At 41.0% G+C, this 19767-nt stretch overlaps 1 protein-coding gene and 1 long non-coding RNA gene across 3 annotated transcripts in view; both read right to left on the bottom strand.

Moving 5' to 3' along the window:
- FAT3 (FAT atypical cadherin 3) overlaps nucleotides 1-14584 on the bottom strand; it is a 694359-nt gene extending 679775 nt beyond the window's left edge. The window contains exon 1 of the mRNA XM_055581629.1: nucleotides 11578-14584. The gene's annotated coding sequence lies outside the window, so the exon portion shown is untranslated. The remainder of the gene's footprint in view (nucleotides 1-11577) is intronic.
- Nucleotides 14585-14661: 77 nt separating this feature from the next.
- On the bottom strand, nucleotides 14662-18313 carry LOC129652721 (uncharacterized). 2 transcript variants are annotated; one of them, XR_008714708.1, is made up of 4 exons: nucleotides 18004-18313; nucleotides 16840-16915; nucleotides 16356-16449; nucleotides 14662-14899 (listed from the first exon to the last, which is right to left on the bottom strand). It is a non-coding gene; the product is annotated as an uncharacterized LOC129652721 (long non-coding RNA). The 2 variants fall into 2 exon arrangements; XR_008714709.1 differs by having other exon boundaries at nucleotides 16369-16449; nucleotides 18004-18311.
- Between the last annotated feature and the right edge of the window lie 1454 nt (nucleotides 18314-19767).

The following is a 19767-nucleotide window of genomic DNA, read 5'->3' as shown; positions in this document are numbered from 1 at the left end:
TGAGCGACTTCACTTTCACTTTTCTCTTTCATGCATTGGAGAAGGAAATGGCAACCCACTCCAGTGTTCTCACCTGGAGAATCCCAGGGACGGGGGAGCCTGGTGGGCTGCTGTCTATGGGGTTGCACAGAGTCGGACACGACTGAAGTGACTTAGCAGAGATCTCTTCAAGAAAATTAGAGATACCAACGGAACATTTCATGGAAGGATGGGCACAATAAAGGACAGAAATGGTAGGGACCTAACAGAACCAGAAGATATTAAGAGGAGGTGGTGGCAACAATACATGGAAGAACTATACAAAGAAAGATCTTCACGACCCAGATAACCATGATGGTGTGATCACTCACCTAGAGCCAGACATCCTGGAATGCAAATTCAAGTGGGCCTTAGGAAGCATCACTACAAACAAAGCTAGTGGAGGTGATGGAATTCCAGATGAGCTATTTCAAATCCTCAAAGATGATGCTGTGAAAGTGCTGCACTCAATATGCCAGCAAATTTTGAAAACTCATCAGTGGCCACAAGACCAAAAGGTCAGTTTTCATTCCAATACCAAAGAAAGGCAATGCCAAAGGATGTTCAAACTACCACACAGTTGCACTCATCTCACATGCTAGCAAAGTAATGCTCAAAATTCTCCAAGCCAGGCTTCAGCAATATGTGAACCGTGAACTTCCAGATGTTCAAGCTGGATTTAGAAAAGGCAGAGGAACCAGAGATTAAATTGCCAACATCCATTGGATCACAGAAAAAGCAAGAGGATTCGAGAAAAAAAAATCTACTTTTGCTTTATTGACTATGCCAAAGCCTTTGACTGTGTGGATCACAACAAACTGTGGAAAATTCTTCAAGAGATGAGAATACCAGACCACCTTCCCTGCCTCTTGAGAAATCTGTATGCAGGTCAAAAAGCAACAATTAGAACTGGACATGGAACAACAGACTGATTCCAAATCAGGAAAGGAATATGTCAAGGCTGTGTATTGTCACTCTGCTTATTTAACTTATATGCAGAGTACATCATGCGAAATGCAAGGCTGGATGAAGCACAAGCTAGAATTAAGACTGCCGGGAGAAATACCAATAACCTCAGATATGCAGATGACACCACCCTTATGGCATAAAGTGAAGAAGAACTAAAGAGCCTCTTGATAAAAGTGAAACAGAAGAGTGAAGAAGTTGGCTTAAAACTCAACATTCAGAAAATGAAGATCATGGCATCCGGTCCATCACTTTATGGCAAATAGACAGGAAAACAGTGGAAACAGTGACAGACTTTATTTTTTAGGCTCCAAAATCACTGCAAATGGTGATAGCAGCCATGAAATTAAAAGATGCTTACTCCTTGGAAGAAAAGCTATGACCAACTTAGACAGCATATTAAAAAGCAGAGACATTGCTTTGCCAACAAAGGTCCATCTAGTCAAAGCTCTGGTTTTTCCAGTGGTCATGTATGGATGTAAGAGTTGGACTGTGAAGAAAGCTGAGCGCTGAAGAATTGATGCTTTTAAACTGTGGTGTTGGAGAAGACTCTTGAGAGTCCCTTGGACTGCAAGAAGATCCTCTGAAGGAAATGGCAACCCACTCCAGTACCCTTGCCTGGAAAATCCCATGAATAGAGGAGCCTGATATGCTACAGTCCATGGGGTTGCAAAGAGTCTGACATGACTAAGCGACTTCACTTTGCTTTCCTTTGGACTGCAAGAAGATCCAACAAGTCAATCCTAAGGGAAATCAACCCTGAATATTCTTGGAAGGACTGATGCCGAAGTTGAAACTTCAATACGTTGGCCACCTGAAGCAAAGAACTTCAGTTCAGCTCAGTTCAGTTCAATCACTCAGTTGTGTCTGACTCTGTGCAACCCCATGAACTGAAGCACGCTTGTTGGGATGGCAATCCAGTCATGGTCAAAGATGGTCCCACATCACATGCATTATATTCATCATAAACTACAACCATCCTGATGGATGTAACCAAGAGAAGGGAAGTCATCCTCAACCAAAGGATGGAGCGTAAGGCAGGCAACTGGTTGATGCAAATGCTTCTTTCTTTTTCCATTGTACCAAATGAATAACACAGACTTTAAGCATGGTCAGTTCAACATGGAGAAGGGCTAGAGGGATTAGGATTAACTGCTTCCCCTGCGCATTTAATTCCTCTAGTACAGAAGGCTGTTTGTACAGAAACTAAGATGAGGGAGGCAATGTTGTTGAAGTTTATTTTTTGTCTATCTAATAGTCATCATCCTGCTGTTAGCTAACACCACATTTATTTAAAGACCAAATATGTCCAACTCCAGGTGAGGACCACAGTTCATCTCCTTTGCAACTAGGATGTGAGTCAGGGTAGGCCAATGAAACTAGCAGAAATAGGGATGATATTAGGTGACAGGAAGCATGACCTTTCTTTCTTCTACCTGAAAAGGGATGTGATGTCTGAAATTCAGTAGCCATTTTGCAACCATGTGGAAGAAAATAGGGAACTCTATGAGAATCACAGAAGCATTGACTGTAATATGGCTGAGGTCCTTAACCAAAGTTAACAACCTGTAGACAAAGTGCAAATTAGAAAGATAAACTTCTATTTGTTTAAGCTGTTATAGTTGGGATTTTATTATTAATATTTGCTGCCAAATGCATTTCTGAAGAATATAAACACTTCCTATCTTCTTACAAAATGAACATTAGATAAAATACTTTTATACATAACGAAGATGAAATAGATGCTAAAAACAACCAAAGTAAAAAAGAGAAGCCGAGGAAACCAAAGACGAACAGTAATCTAAAGCTTGCTGATGTGACAAGCCACCAACAAAATTCCTTGAGAGCAGATGGATTAATTCAGAAACTCTATTCCATGTTCATATCCATATCATTTATCACTTAAGCTGTCAAAGAAAAAATATTTTCAAAATATATTTATTTTATGCTAATAAAATGGACTCTAAGCAATAATTATTGTACACTTGTGTGCATGCATGCCAAGCTGCTTCAGTTATCTCCAATTCTTTGCCACCCCGTGGACTGTAGCCCACCAGGCTCTCCTGGCCATGGGATTCTCCAGGCAAGAATACTGGAGTGGGTTGCCATGCCCTCCTGCAGGATCTTCTCGACCCAGGAATTGAACCCACAACTCCTATGTCTCCTGTATTGGCAGATGGGTTCCGTACCACTAGCACCACCTGGGAAGCCCCACAGTACCACTTACAAAGTACTTAATATGTATGCAACACTAGTTAAGTGTTTCCAATGCAATGTCTCACTTCACCTTCAGTTGATCCTAGAGATAGGGTAAATGAGCCACATTTCACATCTGGGAAAACTGAGTCTTAGAAAGTAAATTACTTGTGTTCATTCACATAACTAGTAAAAGATGCACCCTGAGTGTGCCCAGAGCTCAGAGTTCTTAGTAAGACGATGTTGCCTACTCAAGATGCGTTTGTTTTGAACTACTTTACCAATCTGGATATGGCATGGGAGCCAGACCCTAAGTTACAAAGGCTTAGGCATGCATTAAAGAAATACACACACCCCTACAAATAAAGAAGAACCCTTAATCTATGTCATTCAAGCTACTGTAGACACGCCACAATCCTGCATTCCAAAAGCACAGACACCATCTTAGCTGGATATCAAAGGAGCGTTGAGGCAAGGAGCTATCTGTCAGAATAAGGAGACACCTACTGTCAATTAAAGCACAATTAAAGATGGAAAAATGGGAAATATACCCATTCTGTACACCAAGGGAGTCATCGATAATAGGCTCAAGTTTCTAACTTAACAGCAAACGCCAACCCGAGAGCTTCTACCTTTTCTCAGCAAAAATGTCTTTCATGCCGTTCTGGCCACAGGGAACAGAATATTTTCACTGTGCTAGGGAACCAAGAAGAAGTGTCTCTGGGTCCCCACCAACTGTTTGGAGCTGTCAAGTCTGGCAGGCACATCAGAAAGGATCGAGTCAGGCTTGTCATAATTGCACCTTAATGACTTCACAAGCTGTAGGCCCCTCACCTGCTCCAAATGTCAAACAACAGTCCCCAGAGAATGCGCAGATGCCAGAGTCATCTCCCCAGAGCCTTGACATAATTTACCTAACATGCCTGAAACGGGTTTTAAATGTGATCAGATTAAAGGCCCTAGTTCCTGGAAGATTTCTGCAAGAATCATCTTCAAATTCCTGGTGGCAGTCTTCAGCCAGGGCCTCCATCTAATCCACAGGGAGTTCTAGCTTGCAGAATGTCAGCAATGGTTGGTCTTTTCTTCAGAGAATCTTTAGATCAATTTTTATCATCATGAGATGAGTTAGAGGCCACCATCATGAGATGAGTTAACACCACGTACTGTTATTGGCGCTTTGTTATCTTACACACACGTGGTTTCCTGGGACTCTAACACAAAGCCCGTATTGAACCTGAATCTTCAGCAGTTAAGATTTTTGACAATGACTGCACAAAAATGTTCAAAGCTCTTTCGTCCACCTAAGACTGCAAAGGTCCATGGTATTGAAACTAAGCAACAGTCGCTTGCATAGAAATGGTGATCTGGTTTGCAACATCTTATTAAAAGAACAGACACTCAAGTATGAGCATATGAAAAACAGCTTTCCACACAAAAGGATATTCAAAATGAAAAGAAGATTGTATTTACATTTCATCTGATTGTAATGGCTGTGGCAGGAGTTACCCATTACAGCCTGTTTTCTCCACTCAAAATACAGCTGCCCCCCTAACACCTTCAAGGCTGTCCGCACAGGAACGCGAAGCCTGCAGCGCTGATCCGGTTCCGCCGCCCAGCTCTCTGATCCCAGCTCTCTGATCCCAGCTCTCTGAGGTGTGCCATCAGAGCAGCTATGGGGAGAAAGGTAAACCTCTTCAGACGGGTTTTCCCAAGTTTTCTTGTCCCTCCGAAAAATCATCTCCTTCTCAGAACCAGAATTTTTTGCTTTATATTTCTCTAATCACATCATTTTAATTAAGCCACTGTCATAAACTCCTTCAGCACAACAAATTAACAATCTACAGTCCAGCCCTAGAAACAACCAGGATTTTTAAAAAATGAGATCCTTCACTCCCTCCTCTCTTAGAAGACATCTATTTTAGGCCAAGAGTTTATCAAACTCATTTGCATTACAAAATTTCCTATCTCTGGGGATTTGGGTTTTTATAAATCAGATAAGTTTAAGCATTATTCCCTAACAGAAGGAGAGAACAGAACAGTTTACTACATATTACATTCAATCTCCTGGGAATGTCTGCTGCAAAAAAGGAAAAAAAAAAAACTATAAGGATAATATAAATGAAATAAACACCACTACAAAAAATTTAAATAACATGTCAATGTGGACTCAAAAAACAGGTGTGATTTTTAGTGCTATCTGAACCACCATCACATAGGAAATGTACAATTCAAAGGAAAGTCCCAAACCAATACTTGATGATCTTTTTTTTTTTTTTTTTTTAATCTTTAAGCCTTTAGTATGAGAAATACATTGAACAGCATTTTCTAATCTGCTAGTTCCATAAATATCAACATGCACTTCTTGGATAAAAGGAGTTGTGCAGTTACATAAATTGGGGCGAGGAGGGTTGCACTATGCATGACATGCCTTGGAGCCTGATGGAGCAGACGAGCTAGCTGCTTAAACTAGCTGCTTAAAGCTGGTCTCCCAAAGGTGCCTTCAATGAAAGTCCAGAATTCCCACTTCCCCAACTTTTGATTCACTGAGTCTTTGGAGCCTAGGAATTTGTGATTATGATTCCAGATTTGGGAACTACGGCTATAACGCAGGTTGCCGGTCCAGAGTGCACATCCAAACTCAGGTACTGAAGCCCTGTGCCCTAGAGCCGTGCTCTGCAACAGGAGAAGCCACAGCGATGAAAAGGCACACCCTGCAACCAGAGAAAAGCTCACGCAGCAACAAAGACCCAGCAAGCCAAAAATAAACAAACAAATTATGTTAAAAAAATTAAAGGTCACAAGAAAGCATGTGTAAGGAAACCCAGCTAACTTTCTTTAGCCCAATGTTTGCTAAACTCCTCTGACCAGGAAAACTCTGTCTTCCCCACCTCCCCTCCCCCATAACTATTAACATTTTTCCATTGAATTAAACTCATAAAGCACTGATACAAGCAAATGCCCTGTTTTCATAATCTTCACATTTTCAGAATCTCATTATTTACATATATATATGGAATCGTTAAATGACTTTCAGGAAAAGATTCCCATAATGCTTCCAAACCCAAGGTGGGATATCAAGGCTGTCACATTACCTGTCTGTAGCTCTTTGTCTACTTCTAGAAATCTGGGCCCAATATGGTATTTCCTCTCCCCCATGGGAAGTTATGTGAGTTGGACTTTGCAAAGTACTTTACAAAATATTTTCAAAGTAAAGGTAGATAATTTCTGTTAAAGAAAAAGCTTTCTAGCAGCGGCAGACGAGTTGGAATAACTCTTTCCCTCCAGTCACTCTGGGCCAACTTTGATCACAGGTGGGAGCTTTCGTATTAAATAAATGCAGAGAGAAGAATAAAGACTATTAGAATCAAGCCTCCCTGATGGTTCAGTGGTAAAGAATCCACCTGCCAAGCAGGAGACACAGGTTCAATCCCTGGGTTGGGAAGATCCCTTAGAGAAGGAAATAGCAACTCACTCAAGTATTCTTGCCTAGAAAATCCCACGGACAGAGGAGCCTGGCAGGCTATGGTCCCTGAGGTAGCAAAAGAGTTGAACATGACTTATCAGGAAACAACGACAAGGCTGAGGCCACTGAGGTAAAAGAACCCCCCAAGAGCAGTTGGTTAAAAGCAGTGACTGCATTTCTACCTTCAACCGGAGTATTTCCTTCCACCATGTTCCCTGCATCCTTTGATTCTAGCAGTCTGAAGACATGGAAAGCCTTCAAAAAAGTTGTGAGCAGTAAAGCAGCGTAAGGCCCCTCTAGTTACTCTCAAGTATATACTTACTAAGAACCAGGGAGAAGCCACAGTCAACTGGGACAGGCTTTACCCAACCCAGCAAAGAGAACATGATATTTGGCAAACCTGTGAGCAGAGCTTGATTGATGGATTGCCCAACAAAGACTCTCCCACTTCTCTCTAAATCACAAAGAACAAGCTCTTTCCCCACCACCAGCTCTGCCTCTTCCTGCAAGTCTACCCTGGCAGGGATAGGGGATACCAGGCCACTTTCCTTTCCCATGCTAATGCAGTTCAAACAACCAAATCCTTTGATTTCCCAGCAAAATTGCCTACCTGGGGTTACTCAGCAATGAAAAGGCATAACAAAACTGCAACTAAAAAAAATTAACCTTTATATCCTGCAAACAACAGAATATAACTAAATCCAGAAAGAGTGCCTGTGAGTCTCCATGTCCATGTTTGGAGGGAGTGGATGGGAGCATTTTTAAAGTGCATGTTTCTGGTTTTCTCATCCTTCATTTTTCCTTCATCCCCCTGCCCCACATCCCTCTTTCCTTCCTTCCTTCCTTTTCTCCTTCTTTCATCACTTCCTCCTTCCTCAGCATCAGCAGTCCTGAGGTCTCAATTCCTTCTCCTTCTCAGCCACCTCCTTAGTGACACAGCCAATATGCTCCATATGTCCTAGGGTTGGCAAGGTGTCTGGTTAATCCCTTCTTTGCTCAAATCAAGCCACAGGTTTCCCGTTTCCCAAGGCACCTGCCTCCAGAGTGGAGAAAGGGTAGGATGCGGGAAATCACTGCTTGAGAGCCACAGTGAGGTCACTACTGAACAGGGCATCAGCTCAGCACACCGCAGCACGGGCCCCCTCAGGCTTTCCTTAACTTAGACTGATGGTCAAACAGAGAGTTGATCTAAAACCCAGTGAGTCCAAAGTGTGATCTAATCATTTTTTTCTTCAACACACAGAGAAGATGGGCACCATGCAATTCTATCTGACAGCTTAATTTTGCAGTGATGCTAGAAACAGATCAACAATTTGGTTGTGTCATTTGCCAAGACTAACTGAAGCAGTTAAATTATGAAGTAGTCAAGAGGTGCACACTCAGTCACTTCAGTTGTGTCCCACTCTTTGTGAGCCCACGGACTGTAGCCGGTCAGGCTCCTCTGTTCATGAAGTTTTCCAGGCAAGAAGACTGGAGTGCGCTGCCACGCCCTCCTCCAGGGGATCTTCCCAACCCAGGGAGCAAGCCCGCACCCCTTACGTCTCCTGCATCGGCGGCAGGTTCCTAGCCACTTGTGTCACCTGGGAAGCCCACGTCAAGAGATACATCAATTCAATTTATTAAGCATGGGTAACTAGAGGCTTTTTTAAAGCATATTAAAAGGACCATTGTAAATAGAAAAACAGACATTTACATTGTTTTTATAAATCAAAGCAACTAATAAATACACATTTTTATATACTTCGTCAATGACCAACAGTTATCGTACTGCCAATGGCATGTTATCCTAGGTTGCAGCCTATGTCTGAGAACTGAAACCTCTCTTTTTCATCTCAAAGAAACCTTCTACACTTGTGGAGCTCCAAGAGGAGTGTCTTCTTTATGCTTCTTAAGGGCTCTCTTCTTCCTATCCTTCTTTATATTCCTAATTCTGCTCTGTTCCAGGCATATCAGAGAGTTACAGAATCTACAGAGGCCTTTGGGGACCTCTCGGCCTAGCACTGTCCATTCGTTTTTACTTAGGAACACAATTCACTGTAATGTATCATCACTGGAAACCCCTTAGGAAATCTTTTATTCATTTCATCCTTTTTACAGAGTACATTAAGAAGGATTTAAAAATAAAGCATTTCACTTGAGATCAATATATTATTAAAAATATTATCATAAAGTTCATTTAATACAATTTTAATTACATTCATTATGTGTGAAAACAAATTTCACATTTTCCTCCAGTTAATAAGAAGTGCTATTTCATTTACCTTGATTGTAAGAAAAATAATCATTTGTATACAATGTAAATTTAAAGGATTACAGACATGTTAACAAGCACATTGAGGCTTAACTGCACCATATTGTGTCAAAAATTTTTTTAAAAATTAACTTTGTGATCTGATAGTTGAAATGTTTTCATCATATGCTTAATCCACTTTTTTGGGTAATTTTTATGAGCACACACATCTCAATAAATAACCATAGAGTGGATATAAATAATTTTTAATCTAAGTAAATGAAGAGCCATAGTGGATGGGGCAGGTATTGGGTCTTATATTTTTAGCACCTAATATGTTATATAGGAACCCCAATCAACTCAGCTTGAAGATATGCTTAGAACAATCTTAAGGTTAAGCAGGATTATCATTTTTATGCTTCTGGTCAGCTTATTTGTATTTCAACATCAATTTTCTTGTTTCCTCTCTTCAACCAGAAGTTCATGAAGGTTAAAAATTAAACTATATATGTGTACTAGTTAGCTATGGCTGTAATAATAAAATATCACAGGATGAGTGTCTTAAACCACAGAAATTTATTTCTCGCTGTTCTGGAGGCTGACAAGACCAAGATCAAAGTGAAGGCTGTTTCAATGCCTTGTGAGAACTCTCTTCTTGGCTTGCAGACAGCTACCACCCTCTCCGAGTCCTTACACGGAGAAAGCTGTGGTGTCATTTCTTGAAGGGCACCAGAACCTGTGGGATTAGGGTCTCACTCTTAAAACCTCATTTAACCTTTCTCACCTCTTCATAGAGCCCATCTCCACAAATGGCCACACTGGCGTTACGCCTTCAACATATAAGGTGGGCATACAAATGTTCAGTCCCTAACAGGATGTTGAAGAGTAAAAACAAGGCAGGTATGGTCAAAGCATCAGCCCGGTAGTCAAGTGCGTAAGTTCTGAGCACCGTCATCTGACCGAGGACTGCACATGTGCCCAGGAAACGTTCCAGCGGCTGCACCTGGAAGGGAAAGGCCTCGTGAAGGAGTCAGGGAAGATGAGCCAACTGCCGGGGTCAGGACAGGAGCCGGCTGTGTGGTCTGACGGGCACCGCCGCTGGAAACCAGCGGAGGAACTGACAATGCACGGGCCCCACGTGCAGCTCTAAACTCTGGGGTCATCACTTTGGACTCTCTGGAGAAGTTCTGCACATTCTGCAGGACAAGATTAGTGGGCCCGGGTGGTGGTGGTGTCGCACTAAGTGGTGTCTGACTCTTGAGACTCCACGGACTGTAGCCCGCCAGGCTCCTCTCTCCATGGGGTTTCCCAGGCAAAACTACTGGAGTGGGTGATCTTCCTGACCCAGGGATCGAACCCATGTCTCCTGCATTGCAGGTGGATTCTTTACCACTGAGCCACCTGGGAAGCCCTTCAATGGGCCCTACCCATCAACTCAATCTCCAAAACTCCCACTAAGAAACTGTGAGTTAAGATGACGGAAAGAAAACTTTCCCCTTTAAACACAACATCCTCCCTTTAGTATACACGTTACTTCTTGTTTCTTCTCAAAGTCTAATCACTAAAGAAATCCAGTTTATTTTACTGGGGGTTGTTAAAGCAGATACATCAGTATGTTAGAGGAATATGCACCAACATTGGAGGAAACATTTCCCAAGGCTCTTTGGCCCAAATTTTATAAAGTAATAAATAAAATAAGTTGACTCAAATTGTGTATCCAAATATACACCTTTCCTTCATTTATGGCTCATGAGACAGATTGATAAATACAGTTAGATTGCAATACATATCACATGTCCTGAGCAGTAGCTATAAAAGAAAACATCATTAAAGAGATCTCCATCTCCAAGAAAATACAGCCTATACTCCTACCAAAGAATCCCAATAAATCACCAGAGCTTAAGAAAATAAGGTGTAATCATATTTTTTCCAATAAAACTCAGCTGGTTTCCAACTGTACCAATTCCACAATGATGGACAATCTGTTTTTGAGATTATGTTTCTTTAACCAAAGTTAAGCTTTTTTCCCAAGATAATAGGCATTTGATAGTTCCTATTACTTTAAGTGGGCAAGTTTGAGAATCCTAAGTTATTTCAGTTCCTATCTGACTTCTGAACAACAATGGAAAGTTTCCTCTAAATACACACAAAACAAGAGGCACACTTGGTGATTTGTATTTATCAACATGTATTAACTCTCACTACAGTAATTGACCGATCAGTGTAAATGCTACATCTTGTTTAAATAGTCTCTCACTTTCCTCATTCTTACTACTCAAATGCACTGCACTATAATTCTTAATTGGGTGAAAATGCAGCCTGCCAGAATAAAATATTCTTATTTTGGGACAAGACTAAAACTCTTATTCCCAAAGTTTATAGAAATCATCGAAAATGGTGATCGCATGTACCCCACAACTCTTCACTGGTAAATAAAAAGTTTTAGATGAAAAGAAACATCATGGAATCAAAGTTTGTTTTTTTTTTCTTTGAAGACACATAGATATTCCATTAGTGCCATAGATTGCCAAGATTATATTTCTATCAGATATTTTTTAAAAATTAGAGAGATCTAATAGATAAGCTAAAGAAATCAAACAAAAACTCATCATTCCCATCGTCCCTCAAGAGTCAATTAGTTGAAGGCCTTAGAAATAGAACAATGAATGAATTCTTTGCAGCAGCAAATTACAGAAGCCCTTACCTTTTAGTCAGAGTAAGTGACAGATAACCAGCAGAATGGACTCAGCAGGCATGCCTGCGGCACACATTTCTCAGCAGACTGTTTCTGCAGCCGCCAAAGAACGGTGCATAAAAACTCCAGCCTGCCTGCTCCATCCTTCACTGTCTGAGATACCCACTCGCTACCACGGTAACAAGAAAGGGTCGAACTAAGCAGCAATCTCAGTTTCTTAAGGACCTTTGTCCTGGAAAAAGAGAAGGGAAAAGAGCAAGGGCTGGGAAGAGGGAAAAATGGAGATGAACAGAGTAATGACTTTCATGAAGGTGAAGAGGTGTTTGCCATAAGCTAAATGCACAGCAACCAGCGTTCGAAGCTTGAATGGCTTTGCCTGGAAGTTCCTGAAAGAATCTGCCCCTTACCTCTGCCTCTTAAGGGAAGAAAAGTGTGTGTATGTGTGAGAGAGAGAGAGTGTGTGTGTGTGTGCGTGTGTGTGTGCACACTAGCAAGTGCATGCCAGTGCTTGGATGCCTGAACAAGGAAGGGGAGATGACTGAAGGGATGCGGGGGAGAGGAGGGGGAGAGCTAGGATGTGACCCACATATGGAATGAACCTTAGAACAATGAGAGCAGGCCAGCCAAACCAGTGCACTCTGGGGCAGCAGTTTTCAAAACAAGGCTTCACAGCTTTGCAGGAAAGGGGGGTGTGGGGAAACACAACACAAACCAGCTAATTGAAATAAGCAACTGGATACACAATGCACTGTCCCGATCACAGCAAATTGGGACAAGGCAGCCTCCTGGATTCATTTTTCTGCAGCCTGTGGCTTATTTCCCCTTCTCACTAGAAAGCTTTCAGTCCCGAGGGTTTAGAATTCCAGAGGACCCAATTAACACCACACTTGGCTAGCTCCCTGGGATGATCAATATGAAATAAGCTGCCTTTTAGCATCTCCATAAAGTAACACAGCCTGGAAACTGGGTCTGCTGCGTTTTTATTTCCTCCGTAGAGTGACAACCAAATTGGGGGCAGTGGAAGGGGCTTCAGACGGGGAGCCACACACATATCAGGCAGTAAGTAAAGACAGAAAGGGTGTGATGAGTTTGTTGGACATATTTAAGAACCTTAACTCTAATAGAGCTTTTCGGCCAATGAAATCATCTCTGCTGTATCCCCAGGTCTTTGAAGGCTGCAGACTGTTACACATGCAAAGTTTTCTGAACTTTGACTCACAAAGGACTGTCATGATTACTGGCTTCTTCATGGCAGAATTCCAGTGTTCTCTCAAATGATTCATTGATATACATTTTAGAGAACCTGACTTGGTTCCCTCAATACTCTTCATAGCAAGTCTTCCTTAGAAATGGTATTCTTTCGGGTTCTGACGCATTTGATTATCAAACAGCTGATTTTTTTCCAAAGCCCAAAGATAAAACATCAAAACCAAAATTGCTAAAGGCAACTCTCCTACACTGCTGGTGAGAATGTAAACTGGTGTAGCCACCATGGAGAACAGTGTGAAATTCCTTTGAAAACTAAAAATAGAGCTACCATCTGATCCAACAATCCCACTCCTGGGCACATATCTGGAGAAAACCATACTTTGAAAAGATGCAAGAACCCCAAATAGATACGTTGCAGCACTATTTGTAATAGCCAAGACATGGAAGCAACCTGCATATCCATTGACAGGTGAATAGATAAAGAAGGTGTGGTACATTTATACAATGGAATGTTACTCAGACATAAAAAGAATGAAATGCCATTTGCAGCAACATGGATGGACCTAGAGATGATCATACTAAGTAAGTCAGAAAGGGAAAAACAAACATCATATGATATCATTTATTTATGGAACTAAAATACGACACAAATGAACTTATTTAAGAAAAAATAACAGTTTCACAGTCATAGAAAACAAACTTAAGGTTACCAAAGGGAAATGGGGTTGGGGAGGGGTAAATTAGGAGTGCAAGATTAGAAGATACAAACTACTATATATAAAATAATCAACAAGGTCCTACTGTATAGAAGAGGGAACTATATTCAATATCCTGTAATAAACCATAATGGAAAATAAAATGAAAAAGAAATATATATATATAAAACTGACTCACTTTGCTATATATGTATACCAGAAATTAGCACAGCATTGCAAACTAACTATACTTCAATTAAAATTTGCTAGATATAAAAATAGGAACCATTGTCAATGAGGGTTCCAACCCATCAGCTCTTCACTTAGTAATATTTTACTTCTAGCACAACTAGTTTAATTTGTAATTTCAAATTCTTTCTGCCTTCTGTCCTCTGCTTACTTTGAAAACACAGATATTTAACCAACCCATGAGAGAAAGAGAGGGTATAGCAGTAAAACGTTCTCAAAATACACACACACACACATCCCAACTGTAAAGTCCAGGAGAGAAGGCAACTTCAAAATAAGTACCTGTGTCTTGTGTTACAAGTCTAATCTTCTGATTTCAGAAGTGTGTGACCAGAAAGATAAACTGTCCATGGTAAACTCGGTTAGAATACCTAGGTTTATACCCAGCTTTAAACAAAATCACTCTGATAAAAACACTAAAGATCAAATTTCCATAAGAAAAAGCTCAATTTAAAATGTTCATAGAGAAGAGGTCATTAGTTCCCCTGTGTTACAGGAGGTCCTAAAGAGTTAAATCACAGACTATGAAAGCCTGTGCTTAAAAGGTGTTTGGGCAATGACACCAGCTGAGGAGGGAAATAAAATTCGTAAGTGGCGGGAATGAGGGGCTGTCAACACTAGCCCCTAACTCAGGCTCCTGGCTTGATCCTGTATTTCATTTAACACAGACTTCTACTTGCGGATGATTGGCCTCTTCCTGTGAGGTCTGGTACTTGAAAATCTGGGCTGTGAGCATATCTGAGAGGCATGATGAGGTGGGATGAGCTGACGGCCGGGCTCGGGGTGGGATTTACAAGTGTCAGCTGTGCCTCCAAGTCAATTCATGGCACGTTGCTTCTCAGGGTCCAACGTGTGCTCCTCCGGGCAGTGACCTTTCGGATGCAGCAAAGCTGATCTTCTGACCAAACGTGACTGCTGACAAGGGTGCTTTTTATTTGCATTTGCTTTTATTTGATTCTAACTTTGCCTAGTCGAATAGTGAACCAAACCCAGCGAAGAAAAACTTTTAAATACTTGATTCCAGCTTCCGCTTGATGTTGTTTTCCTCTAGGCTGTTCTGAAATGTGAGTCAGGATGTAAATGGACTGTATCATCTTGTGTGGGGCTGGCCAAATAATTCCCAGGAAGCAGGAATATTTCAGGTATTGTGTGGCCTGTTACACCACGTGCAGGACCCTCTTTAAGAAACAAATATAAAACTATGAATTCAAAACCATCACTAAAGAGGGAAGGGATAATATATATACAAAATTACGGCTGATTTGAATTGTTGTATGGCAGAAACCAACACAACATTGTAAAGCAATTATCCCCCAAGTTAAAAAAAAAAATTTAAAGATAGCATGCAAAAAACATTTTTAATAAATAAAAAAAATGAAGTCAGAGGTTTTTCGAAGAGGTCCCTGAGAGTGAAGGGTTCTAAAGCTGAAGCTTCCATGACTTCATGGTAAATATGTGCTATTATCATTGGGATCTCACTTAAGAAAAGCCTAAGGGTGGGAAGACCAGAGGAGGGCTGGTCCTGGGTGGGAAAACCCGGACCAGCCCTCCTCTCTTATTGGTGATGATGAGAGGAGACAGCAACCTTGAGAAGCTAAAAAATGTAGTCTGAATATTCAAGTAAAATTATAACAGCAAAGGGGCATCTGCATGTGCTTTAATTTTCTTAGAAGAGGGACTAGGTATATGCAGAGACAGGATATGAAGGAATCAATGAATCCATTAGCTCAATGAAGCTTAATGTCTCCTTAAAAAAGAAAAATTTTGTTTTTTTTTAAATTTCAAATTTATAAAACAGTTGAAAAACTAGCACAAAGTGTTCCCATATACCTGTCACTCGGCTTTCCTAGATCTCACATCTTATACAACCATATAACAATTGCAGGAAATTAACACCGATGCTACACTATTAGCAAATCAACAGACTACTCAGTTTTTGCCTATTGTCAACCCTTTGCTGGTTCAGAATCCAATTCAGGAGCTGCCACTGCATCTAGTTGGCCTGTGTCCTTACTCCTTACATCTGTGTCCTATGTCCTTAAACCTGTGGCATTCCCTCAACAACCATCACTTAGACATTTGAAAAGTACTGGTTACTTATTTTGTAGAATGTCTCTCAATTTGAGTTTAGATCGTGCCTCCTCATGACTAACTCAGGGTGTGTATTTTTGGAAAGAATACCATAGAAGTGATGCTCTCCTTTCTCCTGCATCAGACCAAGCATTACATGATACTGATATGTCATGTAAAAATAACTGTGATCATTTGGTTAAGGTTGTGGTTGCTAGGTTTCTCCACTGTAGAATTACTATTTTCCCTTTTTAATGTATACGTCTCTCATAGAAAGATACCGTGGGAACATGCAAATATCCCATTTCTCATCATACATTCATGCACTGCTTTTAGCCCCACTGATGATTATCTGTGACGATTATTGCTATGACATTTGCCAAAGGACGATTTTCTATTTATATTATTCCTTCTACATTTATGAATTAGAATTCGACAGTATGAAGGAGCTGTCCCTTCTAAAACAGGGACTTTTAAAAGAAAAAATTATAAAAATGTAATTACTCCCTAAACAACCTAGTTGATTTATATTACACACACACACACATACACATATAATATCACCTCTCTGGACCACCTGAATTTTGGATGATGGGAAATCTCTGAAGACTTTGCTTTCAACATTCTGTTGGCATTTCAATATTTTTCAGCAGCTCCACTGCAGAGAAGGAGAGGGTACAAGATGCAAGGAAAGGACAGAGAAATGCCAAGAGTTTCCCATTAGAAACTGAGGCTTACAATGAGAGAACTTTGAAACCAATGGACAATCTTTCCTACAAAGGTCAAGCAAGCAAACTTAGCCAATATGTCCCATTTATATCCTTTTTCTGGTCCAGAGTTGAATTCTGAAACTCACACCGCATTTGGTTGTCATACCTGGGTTGGCCTGACCCATTTAAAAGATTATTCCCACCTAGCACATGTGCCCACCCTGCCGAAAAGACCCACAGAATGGCCTACGTGTGACACCTCATGCCTCCTGCCCACCGCTCCCCACCCACCACAGATCCCCATGTCTGTGCGACATCCAGGATGTGCCTCAACCTACCTCCTGCAGCTCTATGAATGATCAGGCTTCTCTGAGTCCCAGACGAAGTCGTCCCCTTTCATTCTTCAAATAATGCCTGTGCAGAACCAGACAGACCTCATCTTTCTGACCCGGGTGTGTCCTGATCAGAGACAGGAGCCAGATACTCGCCCTCTTTGCCCCTCCACGTCTACAAACAATTGGGAGACAACCACAGCACTGATTGACCTGACTGGCTTTTAGACTGAAACTTCAGTCATGCAAACATAGAAGAAAACTCAGCCAAGAGGAAATTCTATGAGAGCAAGAGTAGATAGTCATGGCCAAGATTGGGGCACCCTCTCACCCCAGGTACGCATCTTCTCATTCTGTCTCCCAACACCTATACAGGAGACATACGGGCCCTGTGATTTGGGCCTGTACCAAACCCCGTCAGAAAGACCAAGAAGGGGACTGAGAAGTAATTGCTTTCCAGAGAAATTACTCTGTCACTGACATGTAGACCCAAGAGGGACCCTGATTCATCAGGCAGAAAGAAAGGTGGAGGTCAGCAAAGAAGTTAGCCAGCCCCCTTTGGAGCCCCCATGGAGACCTGCATTATGGCTCACTCCTCAGGCTGAAGGACCAGAAGACCACCTGGAGAGGATTAAGGAGGGAAAAGTCTTCTGAGGAAAAGGTGAGAGAGTGCCTTGAAAACCACATCACATAGCTCCCTTACTTTTTAGGTACACACTCTACAAACCTTTAAAATCAACAGAACACCAAACAGTATGTCACCAAACCCTATGGACTCTCCATCAAAATCCCTCCATAACCATGCGACTGCTAAAACAAGCTTCTATATGGATTACATTTAATAGGATGGAAAACCCTCTAAATTACATTTTAATGGGCTGTCAAAACTTTCTCTAGGTTTTCAACACCAGGTGCTAAATTTTCATCCAACATGAAATAATTATGTGATGAGGTGAAGCCAGTCCACCCCCTGCTATGATAGCATGGTTTCTCTGACTATTCATCTCATGAAACAAATCTTTCATAAGGGGGCAAAATTAAAGAGCTAGTTCAGCACCTAGGCTCTGTTACTGAAATTCTAAGCTAAACCATACAAATATTGTTCTTAAATCCATTTATATGGCGAGAATTCTAGACTCTATAAGAGCAAATTACAGAAGCAACGCCTACCACTTGGTTCAAATTCTTCAGGGCCTAAGGTGATTCAGACTGTTATTCCCTTTAACTGTGTTAGTAAAGTATTCCAATGGCACTTTTAAGAGTTGGAAAACTAAGCAGTCTCAGATGTGAACCTTTGGAAATCAGTCACAAGATACAACCATGTGGGCTGGTGCATGAGACAGATCTCTATTCAACAAATGGGCAAATAACCCCATTACCGTGCAATTAAAAGAGGGAAAACGGAAGCGAAAACAACACAACAGAATTTTAAAACTATCACCAATCTTAATTTTAAAATAAATTTTATCTACAAAGTAGTAAATAAATTCCTTGTGAAACTGATTTTAATTTAAAGGGGAATCTATGCATTAAGCCAGCTGGTCCTAGTGGTAAAGAACCCACCTGACACAAGAGAAGTGGGTTCTCAATCCCTGAGTCGGGAAGATCCCCTGGAGAAGGGAATGGCAACCCGCCTCAGTGTTCTTGCCTGGAGAATTCCATGAACAGAGGAGCCTGGTGGGTACAGTCCATGGAGTCACAGAGTCGGCCACCACTGAGCAACTAACACTTTTGAACATTACGAATCAGCACAAACTTAAAATTATACAGGGGATCTCAGTCCTTCTCAGTAATTGGCATGGACCAAGCATCCATGAACAAATGATACTCTGGTAGAAGCTAAAGCTCTCTAATCCAGATTGCAAACATCCCAGAGAGGTCAGCACCCCTGTGACTCACAACCTGTTTCTCTACAAGCATCCACTCCATTCATTAGCTGTTGCAGTAAAATAGAAGATGAGAAACCCTGAATCTCTGCTTATTTCCACCTGTGTTATTAAGTAAACACCATTTTTGTGAATAAAATTAAACTAAACCCACATACACGAAATGACTTCTTCCCTTTCTTCAAAATCTTATTAACACTGCCAGAAAATTAATCAACACAATTGTTAAATGATTAATAAAAATAGTGATTATACTAATACATTCTAACTTGAGACTATTTCTCATTCAAAATCAATCTATGAGTTCTGTTTGGATTTTCCTGCCAGCCTGAGAAAAAATATTTATAAATGGAGAGACTGTTTGTAAATGCAGTGCCTTCTGTGCTACTATAGAAGTTAGATAACAGTCCACAAAGGGGTGATTTCTACCCATTGGTATTGGCAAATTTTTCTTCTTTTCCCTAAATTAAATTCAATATACATATAAATGGCACTGAACCTGAAAGAAAAAGTAAGGAAATAAAACAACCTTTTCAATAACAACCCTTACATGAGAAAAGGTTAGATAGATAATTACAATTTACATCTACACAATGAACTGCCAGAGTTTTTCAGCTGATTAAATGGTACTCTAGTTCATTATATAGCCATACTGCAGAAAAAGGCCAATTTTTTTCCTTAGAATTTCAGTTTCTGTGACATGAAACCAGCAGAAGGTTTGAATATTATCCCATAGTACCTTTTCATTTATTTATTTTTAATTAGAGGATAATTACTATATTGTGATGGTTTCTGCCATACACCAACATGAATCGGTCATAGGTGCACATATGTCCTCTCCCTCTTGAACCTCCCTCCCAACTCTCACCCCATCCCACCGCTCTAGATTTTCACCAAGCACCAGGATTCGAGCTCCCTGCGTCATACAGCACATTCCCCCTGGCTTTCTGTTTTACAGACGGCAATATATATGTTCCACTCTTACTCTCTCAACTCGCCCCACCCTCTCCTTCCCCAGTTGTGTCCACAGGTCTCTTCTTTATGTCCC

This window comes from Bubalus kerabau, chromosome 5 (genome assembly GCF_029407905.1).
Source record: "Bubalus kerabau isolate K-KA32 ecotype Philippines breed swamp buffalo chromosome 5, PCC_UOA_SB_1v2, whole genome shotgun sequence".
NCBI classification, from domain to species: domain Eukaryota; kingdom Metazoa; phylum Chordata; class Mammalia; order Artiodactyla; family Bovidae; genus Bubalus; species Bubalus kerabau.
This window is presented reverse-complemented; position numbering and strand designations above follow the sequence as displayed.